The 10341-nt window shown below is 42.4% G+C and overlaps 1 pseudogene; it reads right to left on the bottom strand.

The window, feature by feature from the left end:
* Positions 1–5075: 5075 nt before the first annotated feature.
* Positions 5076–7036, bottom strand: LOC123129838 (disease resistance protein Pik-2-like; annotated as a pseudogene).
* Positions 7037–10341: the final 3305 nt, after the last annotated feature.

The following is a 10341-nucleotide window of genomic DNA, read 5'->3' as shown; positions in this document are numbered from 1 at the left end:
TGTTGCAAATCCTCATTTTTTGCCTCTTCAAGAGCTGCAAGTGTAGTCTGGTATCCTGAAACAAAATCCATTATGTTTTCTGTTATTTCTCTGTAAGCATGCCGAGCTTATAACAAATCTTCATAGTTTGTTTGTTTTCTGTTATTTCATTGGCTGCATCTTTTCATATTCTTCCGTCTATCGATTATGTACCTGTGATTAACTGATTTTTTTTGTCTGTTCTACAGTTGCTAATCATGACCCTGATGATTATCTTGTGGATAACATACCGACTGATTTGACCATCACTCCACAAGAAGAAGGGGACATCATCCTTGCTGCACGTAACAGGCGGTATGTCTTTCATGGAAGGTACTTGAGGCGTCGTTTTCGTCAGTTAGGGTATTGAGCATGCGAAAGGATCTTGTGTTGCTGGGACGCCCCTTGTTTTTTGAAATGTTACTGATTGCTGAACTACCAAGGGATCAGTGCTATTCCTGTTTGGGATGTAGCTAAATTGGGCCTCCTATTTTTATTGCTGCTACTTTGATATTAAGCTGTAAGTTGGTTATTTGATTGGAAGTATTAGCTTGATTCATTGCCAACTTCACTCCTCTCATACATGACACTTGACAACTTGTGGAAACAATATGCATTAGAAACCTAGCGGACAGATACGCTGGCGCCCGGCGGACACATACATGCAGTCTTTTGAAATTCATATATACTAAACTTTAATACTTGTTTATAATTATTTGTGTTAAATCGCAAATATTGAATCGTATAATTTCAAATCTATTTTCAAAGTTATATATTTTGATATATTGAATCTTAAAACATAATTACCTAAATCCAAATGTAAAAAGAAATGACAAATCACATGCTTCTTGAATAATTTGTGGCACTTCCATAAATATACTGCATATTTGTTTTGCATATTCTTAAATATATTAGTTGACATCTCAAAAGGAAATTAGTAGACACTCTAACGGTGATGGGTATAAGAAATATCATTATAGTGATATATAATTAGACATGGATGCAAATAGAAAAATCTAGAGTATATGGAAGCGTTGGGATTCTTACAACCGAATGATGTCTTATTAGGATGTAAGGAATTGGGGCCCTCAAGTGCAGAGGTTTGTAACAAGAAATAAGTTTCCAATGAGAGCTAAGTATTTGAGGATGTAGAAGTTTTCTACACCAATAATTAATTCCGCAATACTAACAAAACATTATTTGTGACCCCAACAATTGCAACAGGGGTGTCAACCTTACTAGCTTTGCTAATTGTACAATATATTAATTAATAAAGTGGTAATAAGTATTTTCATATCTTTGTATTTTTGGAATAAATAATAACTGGAAAGTAAATATCCATATTACCCTAGTTGGTTTAGATAATCTATGACAGAATCATGGAGATCACTAATGTTTAGTTACTTGGAATTTTCAGGCATAATTAGGGATGTCTTTTATCAACTCCAACATACGAAAAGGTTTGCATTAGGTTGACCACTAAGAATTTACACTTGTTTTTTAGATACATTAACATGTTTTGTGCTTGGAAACACTCTAATCAATAATATTTGGCATCACCCATATTTATGAATTTCTCTTGCCCATTTTGGCACACAATTAAATCCATCTTGATAGTACTCATTGACACAAAAATTGAGCCATCGGAAGGATCAACGTGAACTGATCAAGATGATATATCAAGAAAAAGAAAAGTTTTATCATCCTTTTGGTTTCAACCAGCAATTGAGAAAATTTGGAAACCTGAGAAATTGAAAAATGTATGGTCCACTCAAATACTTCAATCTATATTTTTTAAGGGATTTTTACATCTGTGCCCCTGGTTCCTTAGCCATACTCATTCATCTCCACGCTCTTAACATTTGCTCATTTTCTCCACTCTCTTGTCTGTAACCTTCAGAAATGGTCGCAAACGGTGGAAGCCGTTGGGTCAGTCCTTTGACCGTTAACTCTGACGAGTGGGGCCGTGCTAGACTGTGTCGCCCGTTGGACCTGAAAATTGGGGCCGCGTCGGAAGGTGCCGCTGTTCGCCCATTGGGCCGTGGTTAGACTATTGGGTCCTGCGCGGGCCGCAACGACATAAGCCTGCTATGCATGCACGACATGTCTAGCTAGCCTGCTATGAATGCACATAGCTGAGCATGCCTGCATGCGCCGCTGCCCGTCGCCACGATGCGCTGACCGGCTTCTTTCTGCACGTGAGCCGCCACGGACACCCGTCCCAGTACTCGGAGCATCGCCGACATGGAGGGTCGGCGCGCTCATCCTCTCCATCGAGGCGGTGTCCCAGGTGACCGCTATGGGGGGAGTAGGAGCCGCCTGCCCACACCCCACCCCAACCTCGGCACCGGCCCCGGCGCCCCGAACACCTGTCGCCGCGGGCACCATCGGGCTGGGCCCCTGAGTGCCCACTGCAGGGTAGTCACAGACGAGGGCCTCCTGCGCAACAGTATCCATAACAGCAGTCGCCCGCGGCGTAAATCTCTCCGGCCCGGAAATCACCCTAGGCGGAGTGCGATGCGTCCGTGACCCACAATCAAGAGGCAATAGCGGCGGTAACTCAAGCTCTGCTGGATCGTCCAGCTCCACTCTGTTGCTCCAAAGATGACTTGGAGCCAAATATGAAACAAAAGAACCAAAATGAACTGCATTCATCGGTGTCGTGGAGGATGACGCGCCCTTGGCAGAATTATCTGCCTTATCAGTCTGCGGATTAGGCCTCTTGGCAGTGTCCCAAGATTTGTCCTCAGTCCCCTTGTTCTGATCCTCGAGGGTCCACCCCCCTCAGTAGTGTCCATAACCTGATGCTCACCAGTCTCCTCGTGTGTCACCGTATCGTCAATCTCAATCTCTAACTCATATGTGACCCCGGCATGTGTCCACCTGACCATATCCGGCACAAACTCAATACTTACCACACTAGCAAGTAATCTCGCAACCCCATGCATGGGCACGAGTAAACGGCATGTCCACCTTCTCAGTCTTGCCAATGAGGGAACCCAAGCTCCATGTGACTAAGAAATTATTAAGCGGCTTAGGTGGAGCACCCGAAAAACGAACCCAAATGTGTTCCAATGGTGTGCCATGAGGTTCTTTCTGTTTCCACTCGTCAAACTCCAAGATGATGCTAGTACTCGGAACTCTGCACATGCCGAATTTCAGGATATGTAATTGATCGTCCTTAGTGGGAAACTCTACCTTTTATGTCTGATTCTCCAACCTGACAAGGTTCCACTGAAAGTTACCTGATGCCAACTCACGCAGCTGCTGCACAATCTATGCTTCAGTCATGACACCAGTAGTCACCTTGACGACTCCTGTGAAACATCCCTCCAGTGCCTGTATCGATGGTGCCACCTCCGGTGACACAAAAAACATAAGCTCCTGGCAAGACACCCCGTATATCGAGACTGCCGGTTTGGGTCCAGAAAGCAAAGGACACTCGCCGGTCACATGTTGTGATTTAAGACAGCGATCGGACAACTCCTTAGTGCATTCGGCCACAAACTGTCCTGGCTCACCGCACCTATAGGAAGTCAGCTTTTTTCTTTTTGATTGCCCACTTAGATAATTTTTCACCTTCAGCCTTGTCACTGCCTTCGTCAGATACAACTTCGTTTGCATTGGACTTCCTTGGGCCGGTGGTAGGTATCTTCATAGCTGCCAAAGCCCAAACAGCGTCCGCCGCAACCGCCGGCAGAGGGGGCGTCGCCACCACGTCGGCCTCCACCTCCTCTGCTGCTTCGGCCGGCGGCGGCAGAGGTCTCGGTGGGGCTAGTATCTGCAATGAACATTTCAATGAAGACATCCTTTCATAGCAGCCGCACACACACTTGTCCTGAGATTTTTCACTAGTCGCTGCATATGTAGTAGTCCCTCCGATCCAAAATAAGTGTCGCAAGTTTGAAATTAGATTAATTCGACCTTAGTTCTAAACTGCGACACTTATTATGGATCGGATGGAGTAGTTTTTATTGATTTGTGTTATACTTGTCGAGCATATGGTTATTCTATATGGAGTATATGGTTATTCTATATGTTAGTGGGACGTTTGCCGCCCCAGTGCAGGTCAAGCAGTCTCTTGGCAAGATGATGTTCCTGCTTCTCATTTTTCTTTTCTCGTCTTGCTTTTATAGTTCTGAGAGCATGCATGGAGAAAGTCCAAGCTGTGGCGTGAAGCTAGCTTGCCGTGTGAGACGGTGATGCATGAAGCTCTGAAGCCAACGACCTGCATAAGTTGGAGCTGATGGACAGGAGTTCCGTGTGGCCTTGTGAAGAGGTCTGTAGTATAGTAGATGTGGTCAATTCTTGTTAGCTGGATGTGTGCGTGTGTTAGTGGCCTTGGTAAGTGCGTGCATGTGCAAGTTTGTTGGTTGTGTTAGTGGGCAAGTGTGCGTGCGTGCGTTGTACTTAGGTGTGGTAAAGAAAGGAGCTGAGATAGTCAAATACATGTTACTCCATTGTTCTTGAGTTGGCTATGTGAAGCATGCAGCCGTGAGAAAAAGGAGCTGAGAGAGTCAGCGCTCACATTACCAGCTACTCCCTTCGTTCCCAAATATATGTATTTATAGAAATTTCAACAAATGACTACGTACGAAGTAAAACGAGTGAATCTATACTCTAAAATATGTCTATATACATCTGTATGTTGTAGTCCACTTAAGATGTTTAGAAAGACAAATATTTAGGAATGGAGGGAGTACAACTTAGGCAGCATATGTCATCCACAAAAGGCATAGTCTGGGCCAAACCAACAGCTCACTTAGGAGCCCGTCTTCTTCACAGGTAACAACAAAAAAGATGAGATAGTTTGCAGAATTATGCTCACGTTACACATACAAGCTGCTTTATTTGGCACTCCAGTGGTCCAGTTCACACACATGAAAAACCACAGTACAAATAAATGCTCGGTCGAGTCTGAACTCTGAACATAATTTAGCTAGTGACACACACACACACACACACACACACATAGTTTTTTTTCTTTTTTTGCTAGTGACACTCCGATTAAGGCCATAGAAAACGAACAGGAGCAGCAGCCCCCTAAGATGCTCACCTCAGAGCCACCACTCCACTACAACTTTGATCTGATTGGAGTTGGGGTGAGTCTTGAGCTGCTTCACCGCACGTTCCATTTCCGGGTGGTCTTTAATACCACTGAGCCTGGCCTCTTTAAGGTTGTCCAAGTTCTCGAGGCCAACAATGCTCATCTTCTTGTCAAAAAAAGTAACACGAGCGTCTCCAGCATTGGCATTGATCTTTTCTCGAAAGTGAGCTTGCTCGAACATCCGATCACCTTCAGGATCCTCAGCACCAGGAACTTGTGTTCGGGGCGTGCAACCAGTTCTCCTCCGTCTTTGCACTCAATGTCTTTTAGACGGACATTCGCCAGTTTGGGCACCTTACACAAGACATCAAGTAACTTGTCCCCATCAAGTTCTTTTGTCTTTCCCACTTCAATCCTTGTGAGGTGTGTGAGTGATGAGATCCAGTCGGGCAATTGGCTAATGTCTCGGCCAAACACACCAAGGCATTGGAGAAATGGCGGCGGCGTGGAGACGGCATCGAGAAACTTCAAACGGCTCACACTCCCCTCGAATTTCAGATTTAGCAATAGGAGACTGCTTGTCTTGCTCAGGGAGGAGGCAAGGTTTGTCAAACACCCATCACTGACTTCCGCATGGATTATAATACTGAGCAACTGCAACTGCGTCAGCTTACCAATCTCTTGAGCAACCGATGGAACATCAAGGACTCCTGTGTCCACCTCGCGCAATGCTTTCATCTTCGAGATCCCTCGAGGCAGATTCCAATTATTGGCCCATAGGCGCTCTAGTTTGCTTAACTTTATCACAGTCCGTGGTAACTTCTTGATGAGAGTGTTGTACATCAAGAGTCCCCAAGTGCTCTAGATTGCCAACTTTGCGAGGCATTATTTTGACTCCTGTACCCCTCAAGCTCAAGAACCTGAGAAGATACAGATGGCAGACATCTCTCATGTGTTTGTTTCTCATGGATGTGCAATCTTCCAGGTCAAGTACCCTCAGCAATTTGAACTCACCTAGGCGATCCAGCAGCTTGGCAAGGCCAACACGTTGAAATGTGGTCAATGACCGGACTGCCGTAGCTTCATCGCTTCAACACCATGCCTTGAATGATGATGCTCGTCATGGTTGTTATCATGGATGGAGAGGCGGCGGACCTTGCCATGTCCATCTGTCTTCCCTTCAAATTCACACCCTACCAAGCTAACAAAGTTAGACTCATGGGATTTGGACACCATGACCTCAAGGATCATGTCGTGCACCCGGCACCCCTGTACCTCCACTTCTCTAGAATCTTTTAACTGGTACACAAACTTGTCTAGTTGAATCATATTCCTACTTATCAACTCGTTGAAGTATTCTTCTGCAACCTCCAACAAAGTCAAGCCCCGTTTCTCAGTGACCAGACCTTCAGCAATCCATCTCTATAGCAGTCTATCCTTGGCAATCATATAATCCTCCGGGAAAATGCTCACATACATCATGCAAGCCTTCAAATAATGAGGTAGGTAGTCATAGCTGAGTTTAATCAACTGCCTCATCCCCTCGAGGGTACGGTTGCTTTCCATATGAGAACCAATTGATCTAGAAACTTGTTTCCACATATCTATGCTCTCAGCTGACGTAGAGCTTGGCAGAAGGCTGGCGATGCTAACGATGGCCAACGGCAACCCACCACATTTTTTCAAAATTATATCCATGGTTTCTTTAAGTTCTGTGGGGCAATCGCCCAGCTTTGTGGAGCTAAACACTCTTTTGACAAATAGTTTCTCAGATGCTTCTCTTTCTAGGGGCTCCATGTGATGGACAAAGTCGGCACTAGCTGCCACAGCCACTTCCTTTATCCGAGTTGTCACAGTGATTCTGCTGCCGCAATTACTCTTTGGAAATATGTTCCAGATAGCTTCCCAGGCTGGTAGGCTCCATACATCATCGATCACAATGAGATACCTGGTTTTATTCGACGTATGCATGCTTGGAGTTAGAAAGTTTGTGTATGTGCAAAAAAATAATTAGAAATAGTTGTTAAAACAGAAATACTAACAACATTCACAGAAAATTAAGGACTTTGTTTCTTTTTACAGAAGAAAAAAAGAACTCTTGTTTCTCTGCAAACGGCAGTTAAAGGTTCTTAATTGGTCTATGTGTTGCAATAGTGTACCCATGTTTTAAGTATTTTTCTTTGGATCGAGGATACCGAGGGCATTGATTCTGAGTACATGTACAGCTGGGCCTTCATAAAAAATGTTCAGCTTCCAATGAAACAGTAGCGCCGAGACGTACAGAAAATAGCACACAAGGAGCATTGTTTTCTAAAGATCGAATGTCCAAAGTCGAACACCACCCCACTCCCCCAAAAAAAGCTGCAAAAACTTTTCAATCATTTTGAATTTTGTTTGTGTTTTCTCTACTCTACTACTCCTATGATAAGCAATGTACGAAGAGGTCATTGATTTTTATTTTGCAACGAGCAATCCAAAATCCCTATTTACCGTTGTTCGATCAACCATTTTTGTCACTTGTAGTAAATTTACTAAAAACTGGAAAAGTTTAAGTGTTTGTGTGTATTTTGAAACACTTCCGCTTCGGTACAACCCCCCTTAAACACATCAACGGAGGAGATTTCTTCATACCCCTTTACAATAAAGGGTGTGATGGTCTTTTTTTAAAAATACGTTAGCGACGTTTATTTTTGAGACAGCTCGCGAAAATAAACAGCGGCTAACAGTAGCCTGGGCTCCCTGCAAAAAAAAACAGTAGCCTGGGCCGGCCCAACAGCAAGTCGGTCTATCTGAAACACTGGAAAATCCTAAAAAAATGTGCACGCATCAGGTATTGAACATAGGACCTTGCACTCTCAGGAAAATGAGCCAACCACTGACCCAACTATAATGACAAAGGAGCAGCGCGGTATCTTAAGACTATTAACAGCGACATAGCTGAACAATTTTTTAGAATTTTGAACGTGACTTTTTTGAACGCAAAATAAATTCAAAATTGATTTTTTTAACATGCATACAATTTTTCCGAAAAGTAGAACAGAGTTTAAACTCTGAATAAATTTGAAAACCAAGATTTTTTTAAAATTCAGAATAATATTTGGAAATACAAACAATTTTAAAAATCTGATTTTTTTCTAAAAATGCGACCATTTTTTGATATTTTCAAACTTTTTGAAAAATATGAATAAATAAATAAATATGCTGCACATTTTGTAACATTGCGATAAATATGAATAAATATGGTCACCCTAGTACTCCACGCAAAAATTGAATGAATTCGGACAGTAAACATACGTTGCGTCACGTGCGGTAAGTATTTTAGGGACTTTCCACTGAGAAAACCCTAGAAAATACATAGAATAACAAAACATAATAAAACTTGGCATGGATGCTTGCCATGATGATAGAATACTACGGGAAATAAATGGATCCACTTGATGGATGTGAAAAAATGCTACGTGACAAAAAATGTGTCACAGGACAAATAATACAAGAACCAAAAAAAGTTAATTTTAAAACAATACAACAGTCATCAATGCTCTCATTTTGAAGAATACGAACTGTTTGTATGAACCTTCCTAGTTCGAAACTAGTGAATATTCATGGTAGCAGTCCATATCCTAAACAAAGAGTACATTGAAGACCGATGCTTATGATGGCTATTTCCTTCTCGTTCATCTTTCCTCTCGCTCGGACATAGATTGTTCGCACGAGTTTTTGGAAAAAAAATCATGGGTTTTAGAAAAAGTTTGTAAAAATTGAGACAGGTTCGTGGATCTGAAAATCGTTCATGTATTTGCAAAAAATCAGTGATTTCAGAAAAAGTTCACAAGTTTAAGAAATTAGACACGGACTTAAAACACAGTTCATGAATTTATGAAAATTTCTGGATTTTACAAAAATTTCGTGAATTTTAGAAAGGAAAAGAAAATGAAAAAAGAGAAGAAGATCGAGAAAAAAACAGTAGAAAAATGGCTAGACAAAACCGGAAAAAAAATTTAAACAAGGTGTTGCCTTTCTTGTTTACGTCACGTCTGAGGGCACAGCTGCGGCCGAGAAACATTTGTAGAACGCATGGGTACATAGGTTGTTCACGAGTTGTTTATAGCATAAGAATAAGAAAAGTTCTAGTCTGTACGCCAGCGTCAGCTCTACCACTTGGTTAGTGCACTGTATGAATACAATGTGGTAATGAGTTCGAATCACACTACCCGCATCTGTTTTGAATATTAAAAAAAATATTAATGGGCCAACCTGTGGGTGTTAGCACATAAATGGGCTCCTCATACATACGGCATGCAACCGAACCTGCTTATGAAAAAGGATACGATGCGTGAAAAGACTATATTGTCCTTTATACGTTTTGGAGGGGGGTTGTACCGAAGCGGGACTCATTTTGAAATGGCTGCTAGCATTGGTGCACATGTTATGAAGACTAACAGAATTACAGACTCCTTGAGAAACTGAGCCCTGGGTTTGGGATACTTATATTGATATCAGAATTGATTTTGATTCACCCTTACGTTATACTCCCTCCGTTCCCACACATATGTCTTTTATAGAGATTTTAATATGGATTACATACGGATGTAAAGTATAGATTCACTCATTTTATTTCCTATGTAATCTATACTGAAATTTCTAAAAGGACATATATTTAGAAACGGAGGGAGTACTACTCCCTCTGTCCGGAAATAAATGACACTCAAACGCTGCTAGGTATATCGGTTCAAGTGGCATTTATTTCTGGACGGGATAGTACTACTCCCTCCGTTCCCAAATACAAGTCTTTCTAGAGATTCCAACAAGTGACTACATATAGAGCAAAATGAGTAAATCTACACTCTAAAATATGTCTACATACATCTGTATGTTGTAGTCCATTTGAAATGTCCAAAAAAAGTTATATTTAGAAACGGAGGGTGTCGTGGAATTGTCACGGCAGATGTCCTTAGTGCCAGGACTTAGTCGTGAAGCCAACGCATCTATGTGATAGCTTGAGAGGGGTTGATTGTGATGAGAGACGCAGGGCGGATCAACACACAAGACGAGGATTTAGACAGCTTCGGGCCCCGGGAAACATCATCCGGTAACAACCCTACATGCTGTTGGTGGCTAGGTCTCATTATCATCATAAGGAAGTCGCCGGTAAACCGGCTCTTTGTGTCTAGCCCTAGAGATTGCTTCTTCTTTGCTTGTCCCTCTTTTGGGAGCCCTGTCCCTCCTTATATATGTTGAAGGGGCGGGTTACATGACTAGTCCTATTAGGATTAGAA

The sequence above is a fragment of the Triticum aestivum genome, chromosome 6A (genome assembly GCF_018294505.1).
Source record: "Triticum aestivum cultivar Chinese Spring chromosome 6A, IWGSC CS RefSeq v2.1, whole genome shotgun sequence".
In the NCBI taxonomy this organism is placed as follows: domain Eukaryota; kingdom Viridiplantae; phylum Streptophyta; class Magnoliopsida; order Poales; family Poaceae; genus Triticum; species Triticum aestivum.
Note: the sequence above shows the minus strand (reverse complement) of the source record. Positions and strands in the feature narration are given on the sequence as shown.